General features: G+C 47.6%; 1 long non-coding RNA gene across 1 annotated transcript; it reads right to left on the bottom strand.

The window, feature by feature from the left end:
• Positions 1-1116: 1116 nt before the first annotated feature.
• Positions 1117-12015, bottom strand: LOC308571401. The gene is made up of 4 exons (XR_014001387.1): positions 11153-12015; positions 5471-7050; positions 3622-3849; positions 1117-2417 (listed from the first exon to the last, which is right to left on the bottom strand). It is a non-coding gene; the product is annotated as an uncharacterized lncRNA (long non-coding RNA).
• Positions 12016-12589: the final 574 nt, after the last annotated feature.

The raw sequence follows: 12589 nt of genomic DNA, 5'->3' as shown, positions 1-12589 counted from the left end.
GTACCTTTGTCGCTGAGCAGGAAAAGCAGAATAAGTTTTGAGTTACACAAATCCCTGCTTTTATCAAACTCAAGAAGCTTAAAGATACTTTTGTGTGAATATCTGAGTTCTAGTGGAGGGCCGGAGTAACACTGGAACTTCTTGCTATAGTATTTAGAACTGATCCAGTGGCGTAGCGTGGGTTGTCAGTACCCGGGGCAAGGCAAGTAATTTGCGCCCCCTTACCCATGGATTTGCGCCCCCTAACCCGTGGATTTGCGCCCCCTAACCCTAACCCCCAGATGTTGCGCCTGGTGCGGCCGGCCCCCCCTGCACCCCCCACGCTACGCCACTGAACTGATCAAAAGGTCTAAGAGAATCGGGGTGGGGTGTTCCTAACTTTTTGGCTTCTTGTGAAGCATAGGAGCTTAAAGAGTTTGCGAGACGGGTTTCATTTTTTCTTAAAAGGAACTCTGGAGATCTTTGGCCAGCAACTGCTATCTATGGTAGCTTACAGCTGTGAAAAAGCTGGTCTCCATGCTGAGGATCCTTCGGAAAGGGGTTGCAAATAAAACTGTCGATACCATAACGTCTCTATACCAATCCATGGTGTGGCCACACTTGGAATGCCGTGTAATTTTCTGGCTGCTGCACCTCAAAAGGGTATATTGCAGAACTGGGAAAGGTTCGTAAAAGAGCTATCAAAGGTTACAAAAGTTTTGTCCCACCATTTGAGCATCTCATTCATTTTGGAGACTGCAGCAGCCCCTGGTGGACAAGGACCCACAGCCGCCAAACAGAGTTACAGTGGTACCTCAGGTTACATACGCTTCAGGTTACAGACTCTGCTAACCGAGAAATAGTGCTTCAGGTTAAGAACTTTGCTTCAGGATGAGAACAGAAATTGTGCTCCGGCGGCGCGGAGGCCCCATTAGCTAAGGTGGTGCTTCAGGTTAAGAACAGTTTCAGGTTAAGACCTCTAGAACTAATTAAGTACTTAACCTGAGGTACCATTGTATTTTCGGGAACAAACATTTATCCAGCTCCTTTCCAGCCCCTCGTTCTGCAGCCACAGCCACCCAAAGCATCACCATCTAACGAACACAACAGAGATAATAAGGAAAGACAAATGCAACATTGGAACAAATTTTCTTTATAACATTAAAAAGATATGCATAAAAACAATATACCTCAGTTTGAAGAGGGCTTCAAGTGTCATTGCAAAGGTCTTCCGGGGCAAGCTTTTGCAAATAATGCCTCCCCAAATAATGGGTGTAAGGAAACACTGACACATAACCAAGCCATAGTAAGGACGTGAAGAAAGACTTCTCTCTTTCATAGTCTGAATGAGATCCATCTGCTTGGCCCCAATCCCTTACCCACCCACCCACCCCCAGGTGTGTAGGAAGGGGGGGTGGCCTACCCCGGGTGTCATCCAAGAGGGGGTGACAAAATCTTCCCGGGTGGATTGCCACTGCGCCGATCGGACCCCAATCAGCATGTGTGCCACTCCAGGTGCCCAAGAGGTTAGCTCCACCGCTGTCCTCAATAGGCCCCGAGGCCTAGTAGGCTAAGGTTGAAGAACAACACCAAGAAAGATGGCACGAAACGCCACCGGAATAATCCTGGCACAATCATTATTTGTGTTCCAGATACTACTGGGAGTATCTTTCGTAAGCCGGTTTCTAGGAGCTATAAAGTGAGATGCAAGGATTCCAAATAAATAAGGGCGAAACGTCTGCCTTTGGGTTGGGCCATATTGTGCCTGCAGCCTACAGAGGTTCCCGACTGCCTCAACAATTTCTTCCGTGTTTTGCTCCTTGTGTAACTGCTCAGGTCCTGTGGGAGGAAGCAGCAGCTCAGAATCGGGGGGCTCACTGGCAAGCAGCAAAGAGGGAGATCCCCGCCCGCGTCCTGCCTTAAATAGGGCAGGCCACACCCCCGAGCCAGCTGATTGGCCGGCCAGCGGATGATGCAGCTGGGAATCCCCCCAATCGCACGGTGCTGGCTCCGCCCACCGTGCACGTGGAGGGGTTGTGAAGCCCACAACTCCACCACCTCCTTAGGCGGAAGTGGCTTTGTCTGTCGCCAGAAAAGTGGTATGATGATGCTCAGCTTGGCTGCCAAGAGGGGCCGGGCCCAAGGAGTGTATGGTGGGTGCCAGGTGGTAAGTTTCTCTCTGCAAGGCTCTCCTTAGGTGAAGCAACCCCTGATGCCATCAACACACTTCTGACACCAGGGACAAGTTCCTAGTGATCGGGGCATCACAGAGAAAAGACCCCTAAGCATAAGACTGACAGGTGATTTGTGAAGACCGTTTCCATCCAAGCAGAAAAACCAGTCTTCTGCAGCCTGAAGATGGCTTCCAAGTGCCACTGTTACCATGCTCTTATGCTCTTCAAAACCGGCCCAATTTCCCATAATGTCCGGAGAGAGACCTAAGAGCAAAAGAGAAAAGTTAAGTTCCCTGCGGACACCAGGAGGACTGTTCCAGTCCCAAATTCCAGGCCCAGGCTTCAATTTAGGGAAGCTTTTAATGTTTGATGCATTACTGTATTTTAATATTTTGTTGAAAGCCGCCCAGAGTGGCTGGAGAAACCCAGCCAGATGGGTGGGGTATAAAATAATAGTAGTAATAATAATAATAATATCAACTGGAATTGGTAATTTAATAATATTTTCTAACATAATGATTTAATTATTTATATGCAACCCACCTTGTATATATAATTTTTATTAAATTTTCTGTTTTACAATTTAAAGTAGTATACTCGTTTTTACACCCCAGTGACTTCTATTCTTCTCTTTCCATGGTTCATTTTGCGTATCATAAATCCCTGCATATTTTACAGAAACTATACCAGTCAGTATTCCGTTATTACATCCATTATAACTTATCTACACTGTTGAATTTATCTTAATGCTGTCAGCGTTTTCAGCTGTGCGTAGTTATTTCCCATATATTCAATCTTCTCTAAATGTATGTTCTTCTTGTTCTATATTTTAAGTCTGCAAGCTGCGCATATTCTGTCAACTTAAGTTGCCATTCTTCTTGAGTTGGGACCTCACACGTTTTCCATTTTGGGGCTAACAAAACATGGGCCGCAGTAGTGGCATACATAAAGAACCTTTTTTGACACCTGGGAATTTCAGTCTGAATTATCCCCAACCTATCTGACTGGTTACAGATAGGTAGCCGTGTTGGTCTGCCATAGTCAAAATAAAAAAATTCCTTCCAGTAGCACCTTAAAGACCAACTAAGTTAGTTCTTGGTATGAGCTTTCGTGTGCATGCACACTTCTTCAGATACACTGAAACAGAAGTTGCCAGACCCTTCTATATATTCTATCTGACTGGGTTGCCCAAGTCACTCTGGGTAGCTCCCCACAAAATATTTTTACAATTATAAAACATCAACCATTAAAAACCTTGCTGAACAAAGCTGCCTTCAGATTTCCACTAAAAACGTAACAATAAATTTATGATTTATATTATATTCTCTCTCTCTCATTTCATTCTAAATGCCTGCCATCCTCTCGGCCAGACCCACAAGCCTTCCTTCCACATAACACCCTCCAAATCCCATCCCTGGGGCCTCCTGCCCACCCTCCCGCTGGACACCTCATGCATCTCCTCACTCACCATGGTTACCTGGGCAGGAGGTGGTTCTCCTTCAGACTAGGCTGGGGCTTCATCGTTCCTCATGGAAACCTGGGCGCAGGTCTCCAAAATGCATCTCATATACTGTTCACCTATTGTAGTTTTCTGAAACCGGCAATAGCTCAGGCTGTGAATTCAGGGAACAGCTTCTCCGCATCTGAGACTGCAGAACCGAGAAAACGAGGAGAGGAATCGGGGCCCTCCGGGATCCTGGAAGCAAAGAGTAAACAGACATTGCTTGGGGCTTCTGGGGGGTGCAGGGTAAGGCTGCCCACTCTTTTGTTTTCTCAAATATAGTGGTAAAGGAAAAGGGACCCCTGACCATTAGGTCCAGTCGTGGCCGACTCTAGGGTTGCGGCGCTCATCTCGCTTTATTGGCCAAGGGAGCTGGAGTACAGTTTTTCCGGGTCATGTGGCCAGCATGACTAAGCTGCTTCTAGCGAACCAGAGCAGCGCACGGAAACGCCGTTTACCTTCCCGCCGGAGCAGTACCTATTTATCTACTTGTACTTTGACGTGCTTTCAAACTTCTAGGTTGGCAGGAGCAGGGACCAAGCAACGGGAGCTCAGCCCCTCGCGGGGATTCAAACCGCTGACATTCTGATCGGCAAGCCCAAGAGGTTTAGACCACAGCACCACCCGCATCCCAATATAGTGGTACCTTGGGTTAATTACACTTCAGGTTACAGACTCCGCTAACCCAGAAATAGTACCTCAGGTTAAAAACTTTGCTTCAGGATGAGAACAGAAATCGTGCTCCAGCGGCGCGGCAGCAGCGAGAGGCCCCCATTAGCTAAAGTGGTGCTTCAGGTTAAGAACAGTTTCAGGTTAAGAATGGACCCCCGGAACAAATTAAGTACGCAACCAGAGGTACCACTGTACAAACATTAGGTGGCTGGGAAACTGATGCAAAACTGCAACAGGAGAAGCCAAGGAAGGACCTGAAGGAAGGTTAGATCACCTCCTAGCATTCTCCAAGATCATGATAATCTCCTTATTCATTGTCCTGCTTCCTAATTTTATTGCAGGACTTGGGAATCTCAACTCCAGGGCCCAAATACAGATTTCCAGGTAGCATTTGATTCTTAGGGGGGCAAAGTGCCCCCTGTTCTGTTTGCACCTTGAAAAGAACCCCCAATTGTCTTTATTTCTGGATGTTAAGCAGAGCTCCCAAGGTGACTTTGGTGGAATCTAGAGCAAATTGGCCCCATGATGTATCTGCCTCCATTTCTCCAACGGAGGGCGGAGCTTGAGGTTGAGCAAACGCACCTCCCTGATTGGTTCCCGCCCACCCCTGCCATTCTCCAATAGGTCAAAATCCATGTAAGCACCTCCTCCCCTCGCTGCCGCTCAAGATGCCGCACTGCCACTCAAGCCACAGAGCACCGCCTACCTGTAGCTTAATAAACCGAATGTTGAGGCTTCCTGTTTCCTTTTGTACCCACTGGCCTGTTGGCCCTGTCAGTCACCTGGAGCCCATAAACGATTGGGCCTCCTGGGGGAAGTGGGAGGGGGCAATGGGTCTTAGTCCTGTCTCACATTTAAAGTGTGTCATGCCCTCCAATGTTTCTCCTATGAAAATAGGATGCCCTATTCAATAACAACAACAACAACAACAACAACAACACCCCACCTTCTGAGTGGCTTGACCTGGCCACTCTAAACAGCTTCCAACATATATAAAAACATAATAAAACATTTTTAAAAACTTCCCCATATAAGGCTGCCTTCAGATATTTTATTAAAGTTGTATAGCTACTTATCTCGACTCGGGGGTGGGGTGTCACTTAATTTCATACCCTCCAGTGAAAATAGGGACATCCTACTATACCTTCCATCATTTCACCGATGCAAACGGGGACATCCTAAGGAAAAACAGGACATTCCAGGATCAAATCAGAATCAGTGACAGTTTCTGTAAATCCAGGACTGTCCCTGGAAAATGGGGACAATTGGAGGGTCAATGTTCAGAAAGTGGAATAGAGAAAAGATTTTCTCCCTCTCTAGTATGAAACTCACACCATCAGAATGGATAAAAAACAATTTTAAAATTGGACTTTTAAGAAATTTAAATCAGATTTTTAAAATCTAAATTGGATTTTTAAAAATAAAGTGCTTTTGGAGGTAAAACCTTTCTAAATATAGTTTTATATTTAAGTTACATTATAGTCCAAAGGCTATTCATCAGGAAATAAAGATTTATTTTTAATTATGTAGCATGAGGCTTTATATGCAATATTTAAATTTTTTGGTAAATGAGTTCCATTAATGCATTCACAATGCTATGCTCTTCCAGAGGTTTCTGTAAGATTATTTGGGGCAGTTTTTCTTACGAGAAGATGCTTGTTTTTGCAGTTCTCAAAAGTGTGAATTTGTGTCTGAAGATAACATGCCTTTTCTTCACGGGAAAAAATGTTATAAAATAAACATACAGTTGAGGGAAGAACCTCAATCCCATTGTTTGCAAATTTATATACACAGAACCAACCCCTTACATCTTAATAATAATAATAATTTATTATTTATACCCCGCCCATCTGGCTGGGCTTCCCCAGCCACCCTCGGCGGCTTCCAACAAAATATTAAAATTAAATAGTCCGTCAAACATTAAAAGCTTCCCATTAAAAGCTTAAATGCTAAGTTCCAAGAGGTTCAATGACTAGATTGTTTGGAGTGGAATAGATCTGCACAAGTAGCTAAGTGTGAAGCAGTAAAAATGAAAGTGCAGCCTTGTGAGCAGAATACTCCACAGGTCTTGGGATCTTTGCGTAATAACTGCGCAAGTCGGTTGCATGTCTGTGCAACTCAAAACCTGAGGCAAGTACTGAAGGCACTTCAGTGCTGGCAACCTCTTCCCAATCCCACTGGGTTCCAACAACTGCAGTAATACTTAGCTGTACAGAATAGGCACCTGAATGTAGAAGCAAATCTAAAAAGGGTGGTGGAGGAAATAGTAACTGGGATCTGTAAGTCCTTGCTGATACCTTGAAGTACTTGCCAGTCAACTAATAAAGAGTTCACTGGTTCCAGAGCCTTCTTCCCAGGGCTGGCCTGACATTGTCCAAACAATAAAGTCTCTATCTCCTGCAGCAGGAATCCCTGAATTTCTCTGCTCCAAGCCTTGGTTCCCCTTTTCCAGCTTTCCACCAGCATGCTTCTACTTGGCCTGTTCATTCTGCAAACCTGTTCCAGCCTAGGCCCGCCAACAGTATTGCAGCAATTGGGTAGGCCAGTCAAATGACCATGCAGCAATCAGGGCGATAAAGCAAGGAAGTTTTAATTGTTTGCCGGCAGCAATCAATGGCAAGGAGGAATAAGTTGCAAAGTCCGGGCCCTCCCAACAGGGGAGGATTCTCTTTATACATTCTTGAATCAAATCTTTATCCAATCAAAAGTTACAGCCCAGGAGGACTCCCTGAGTGAGTGCTTGAGGGCCCTGCTCCTTCCTGCCACTTACCATCTGGCCTGGGGCGGGGCCTGGGGCCTCATAAGGACTGCGTGCTGCTTGCGGCCTGCTGCCCAGGAGGACTCCCTGAGTGAGTGCTTGAGGGCCCTGCTCCTTCCTGCCACTTATCATCTGGCCTGGGGCGGGGCCTGAAGCCTCATAAGGACTGCGTGCTGCTTGCTGCCTGCTGCCCAGGAAGACTCCCCTGAGTGAGTGCTTGAGGGCCCTGCTCTTGCCACTTACCATCTGGCCTGGGGCGGGGCCTGGGGCCTCACAAGGACAGTTGTTATTGCCGGAGAGGCACAGAGTGTTTTTAAAATGTTTTTAAAAATTTTCTTTGGATTTTTTGTATGTGGGGGGGTGGGGGTGGCATAGGCGCAGACTCCATGGTTCCTGAGGGGGCCCGAGCCCCCTCAAAAATTCGTTTTGGGGGGGCTCCACCCCCCCAATAATCTCGGGCGCCCCTCCAGCAGAGCGCCATCGCCGCCCCTCCCCCAGCCCAAAATGCACAGGGTCGGGCTGCATGCCTCCTGCCCTCCCTCCCGAGCAAAAGCTCCATCCAATTTCCTTCGGAGCTGATTAATAGGCGCAGCACGCTCTCCCCTATTTGCTCACGAGGAGGCGGCGCCACTTTATTTGCATATTCATGAGCTCATTTATTATTCATGAGCTTTCATTTATTATTCATTATTTATTATTCATGGGCTCCCCCAATATTTTTTATAAGTCGGCGCCCCTGGGGGGTGGGATGGATGTTTGGTTGGGCTTGGGGAATTATTATTTTTAATTTGATGTTTTTGTAATTTTTACATATTTTTTGTTTGTTTGTATTGTTTTATTGGTTTTGTTTGTTTGTTTAAGGTGTTATTTTGTTCTTAGGGGGAGGGGTCAGGGCTGCCAGGGAGTGGGCCCCAGCCCACAAAATGGCTGGGGCATGTTCCACAGGGGGGGATGCACTGGGACAACGGATCTCAGTGATCACGGGTAGGAGGAGGAGTTACGCTAAGACTAGACCATGTCATTACAGAGGGGGCAGGTTTAGTCGTTGTCTGAGGACTATTCCTGCCTCCGGGTCTGGTCCTGACCGGATGGATACTAGAATTAGCAAGGGATACCCACATGACCTGAAGGTGCTGCTGTGCAATTCCAGGTCAATGATTCATAAGACCACTGCCATCCATGATGTGATCATGGATGGAGGACTTGACCTGGCATGTGTGACAGAGACTTGGTTGGATGAAGCAGATGGGCCTGTCCTTGCCGCTGCTTGTCCACCAGGTTTCTCTTACGCACAGCAACCCAGGTCATGTGGGCGGGGAGGGGGGGTTGCAGTGATTTTTAGGAAGTCATTAGTTTGCACCAGGCGTCCTATTGGGAAGACCCAGTTTTCTGAGTGCATGTTCTGGAAGTTGGGCAATAGGGGCAGTACAGGATTCCTTTTGGTGTACCGACCTCCCCGCTGCACCAAGGATTCCCTGTCCGAGCTGCTTCAGGTCATGGCGGATGTTCTCCTGGAGACACCTAGTTTGGTCGTCCTAGGGGATTTTAACATCCATGCCGACACGACCTTACAAGGGGCCGCTCGGGACTTCGTGGAAAGCATGGCCTCCATGGGGCTGTCCCTGAATAAGTTTGGCCCAACCCATAGCCGCGGACATGCCTTGGACCTGGTGTTTACCTCTATGGATGTTGGTGGTCTGACACTAAGTAAAAGCGAAACGAAAGAAGTGCCATAGTCAGATCACTTCCTGGTGCAACTGGACTTCTCTGCGACCCATCCCCTCTGCAGGGAGGTGGGACCAATTCGGATGGTCCGCCCTCGCCACTTAATGGATCCAAATGGTTTCCAGAGAGTGGTAGGGGATGCTTTATCTCATGTTGATGGCCTTTCAGCTGATTCCCTGGTGGCCCGCTGGAATGTGGAGTTAACCAGGCCTATTGACTGTTTGGCTCCGAAGCGCCCTCTCCGATTGCATGGAGCCCGGACAGCCCCGTGGTTTTCCACGGATCTGAGGGCAATGAAACAATCGTTGAGACGGCTAGAGCGCCGGTGGCGGATAACTCATTCAGAATCTGACCGGACACAGGTTAGAGCTCAACGTCGAGCCTACCAAGTGGCGATAGCGACGGCGAAGAAGAATTTCTTCACCGCCTCTATTGCATCTGCAGAAAACAGCAGCAGGAGACTTTTTCAGGTGGTTCACAATTTAGCGGAACCACCTGCAACATCGGGGCCCAGTATGGGCCACATGTTCTCCTGCAATGATTTTGCAAAGTTTTTTGAAGATAAAATCGCTCAGATTCGGGAAGAAGTATACTCCACCGTGGGAGCAGCACCGGGGCGGGAGAGTGCTAGAGTTCTGTCTAGTCAAGTTGAGTGGGATCAATTCCAATCTGTTACCTCCGAGGATGTGGACAGGCTGCTTCGACGAGTGAAACCAACCACCTGTCTCCTGGATCCTTGCCCATCCTGGCTTATAAAAGCTAGCCGGGAAGGGCTGGGCGATGGGCTTCGTGGGGTGGTGAATGCTTCCCTCCGTGAGGGAGCCTTCCCAGACCTGCTGAAAGAGGCGGTTATCAAACCGCTTCTTAAAAAACCATCTTTAGATGCGGCCACGATGGCCAACTATCGCCCAGTCTCAAATCTTCCATTCCTGGGCAAGGTGATTGAGCGAGCGGTTGCCGAACAACTCCAGGCACGCCTGGAAGAAGCGGACCATTTGGATCCCTTCCAGTCGGGATTCAGGCCTCATCATGGGACTGAAACTGCCTTGGTCGCACTGGTTGATGATCTCCGGCGGGCTAGGGACAAAGGTGAGAGCTGTTTCCTAGTTCTGCTGGATCTCTCAGCGGCCTTTGACACCATCGACCATAACATCCTTCTGGACCGTCTAGAGGGGCTGGGAGCTGGGGGCACTGTCATACAGTGGTTCCGCTCCTTCCTCCTGGGCCGTGTCCAGAAAGTGGTGGTGGGGGATGAGTGTTCAGACCCCTGGGCTCTCACTTGTGGGGTGCCTCAGGGTTCTGTCCTCTCCCCCATGCTTTTCAACATTTACATGCAGCCGCTGGGAGAGATCATCAGGAGGTTTGGGCTGGGTGTTCATCCGTATGCGGATGATACCCAGCTCTACCTCTCTTTTAAATCAGAACCAGTGAAGGCGGTGAAGGTCCTGCGTGAGTGTCTGGAGGCGGTTGGAAGATGGATGGCGGCTAACAGATTGAGGTTGAATCCTGACAAGACAGAAGTACTGTTTTGGGGGGACAGGAGGCGGGCAGGTGTGGAGGATTCCCTGGTCCTGAATGGGGTAACTGTGCCCCTGAAGGACCAGGTGCGCAGCCTGGGAGTCATTTTGGACTCACAGCTGTCCATGGAGGCACAGGTCAAATCTGTGTCCAGGGCAGCTGTTTACCAGCTCCATCTGGTACGTAGGCTGAGACCCTATCTGCCTGCGGACTGTCTCGCCAGAGTGGTGCATGCTCTGGTTATCTCCCGCTTGGACTACTGCAATGCGCTCTACGTGGGGCTACCTTTGAAGGTGACTCGGAAACTACAACTAATCCAGAATGCGGCAGCTAGACTGGTGACTGGGGGCGGCCGCCGGGACCATATAACACCGGTCTTGAAAGACCTACATTGGCTCCCAGTACGTTTCCGAGCACAATTCAAAGTGTTGGTGCTGACCTTTAAAGCCCTAAACGGCCTCGGTCCAGTATACCTGAAGGAGCGTCTCCACCCCCATCATTCTGCCCGGACGCTGAGGTCCAGGCCGAGGGCCTTCTGGCGGTTCCCTCATTGCGAGAAGCCAAGTTACAGGGAACCAGGCAGAGGGCCTTCTCGGTAGCGGCACCCGCCCTGTGGAACGCCCTTCCAGCAGATGTCAAAGCGATAAACAACTACCTGACATTCAGAAGACATCTTAAGGCAGCCCTGTTCAGGGAAGTTTTTAATGTGTGATATTTTACTGTATTTTCGGTTTTTATGGAAGCCGCCCAGAGTGGCTGGGGAGGCCCAGCCAGATGGGCGGGGTATAAATAATAAATTATTATTATTATTATTATTATTATTACTCAGATACCGTAATTAGGTTCTGCCTAGAGATAAGGCATGAGGAGCTGGACATTACATGTCTTTATTTAGTAATCCTTATAAGCCTATCTCTGTGTGTCTCTGGGAAGTGGGTGTCTGAGTGTATGTACTGTACTGGATACGGGGGCCTGGCCTAGATCAACAAAATGGCTTCCTTGCTTAACATTTTAACTCTCAAAATGGCTTCCCTGAGCACGTTGCCACAGGACAGTGGTACCTCAGGTTACATACGCTTCAGGTTACAGACTCTGCTAACTCAGAAATAGTGCTTCAGATTAATAACTTTGCTTCAGGATGAGAACAGAAATTGTGCCCCGGCGGCGTGGCAGCAGCAGGAGGCCCCATTAGCTAAAGTGGTGCTTCAGGTTAAGAACTGTTTCAGGTTAAGAACGGACCTCCGGAACGAATTAAGTACTTAACCCGAGGTACCAAAGCCAGGGCTGCTGGGAGATAGAGCCCCTCTGAGATTACATTACATTTGTGTGTGTATATAGCCTGAGATTTATCACAATATTCTCTCCCTGGAGGAGAAAACCTGTAACGGCAGTAGGCTGCAAAAGAGACCCAGCTTGGGAATATTTTAATGACGTTCCTCTTCCTATGGGTAAGGCAGGCATGCGTTCAACATGCAAACTCTGCAACAAATAAATGCAAGGCCCGGTGGCCAGAATGTTTGCTAAAACTCAGTCTAAGTTGTTTTTAAAAATTGTTTAACCACATCAGTTAACAAACATGGATACATATGCTATAATGCTATTGTTTTAGTTAAACAAATGGTTTAAATTGTTATTAAGGAAATGATTATTTTTCTCCTTCCAATAAAGTACAACAGAAAAGTTGTCCAGACACAGCCGTACCTTGCTTGCCGAATGCCTTGGAACACGTATGTTTCAGCTCCTGAACAATCGAAAACCAGAAGTGAGTGTTCTAGTTTTTGAACGATTTTCAGAAGCCGAGTGTCTGGCGTGGCTTCCGAGGCTTCTGATTGGCTACAGATGCTCCTGCAGCCAATAGGAAGCCACACCTTGGGGTTCCGGGAGTCAAACAGACTCCCAGAACGTATTCTATTCGAAAACCAAGGTACAACTGTATAAACGGTTAACTTATTAAACCTCATGATAGTTTCATAATTATCTGTCTATGCAGTGCTTATTTTTTCTAGGGGGACGCTGGAGTACGCATACCCCTAAACATTTTGTGAAACTAATTTTGGCCTCATTGGAGGGCAGTATTTCAATATGAGTAGGAAAATGAGAGTACCCCTAAACATTTTTTTATGTCAGTAATTTTTTATATAACTGTAAAAACTATTCTGAAAAATTATTGTTCCAAAAATGAAACCTTCATCTGGTTGTTAATATTAAGATTATACCAGCAAGAATGAGTCTTTCTGTGGGGGGAAATTAAATCAAGTTTTA

Source organism: Podarcis bocagei (assembly GCF_964188305.1).
Source record: "Podarcis bocagei genome assembly, chromosome: 13".
Classification (NCBI taxonomy): Eukaryota; Metazoa; Chordata; class Lepidosauria; order Squamata; family Lacertidae; genus Podarcis; species Podarcis bocagei.
The sequence above is the reverse complement of the archived record's forward strand: the minus strand, read 5'-3'. Positions and strand labels throughout refer to the sequence as shown.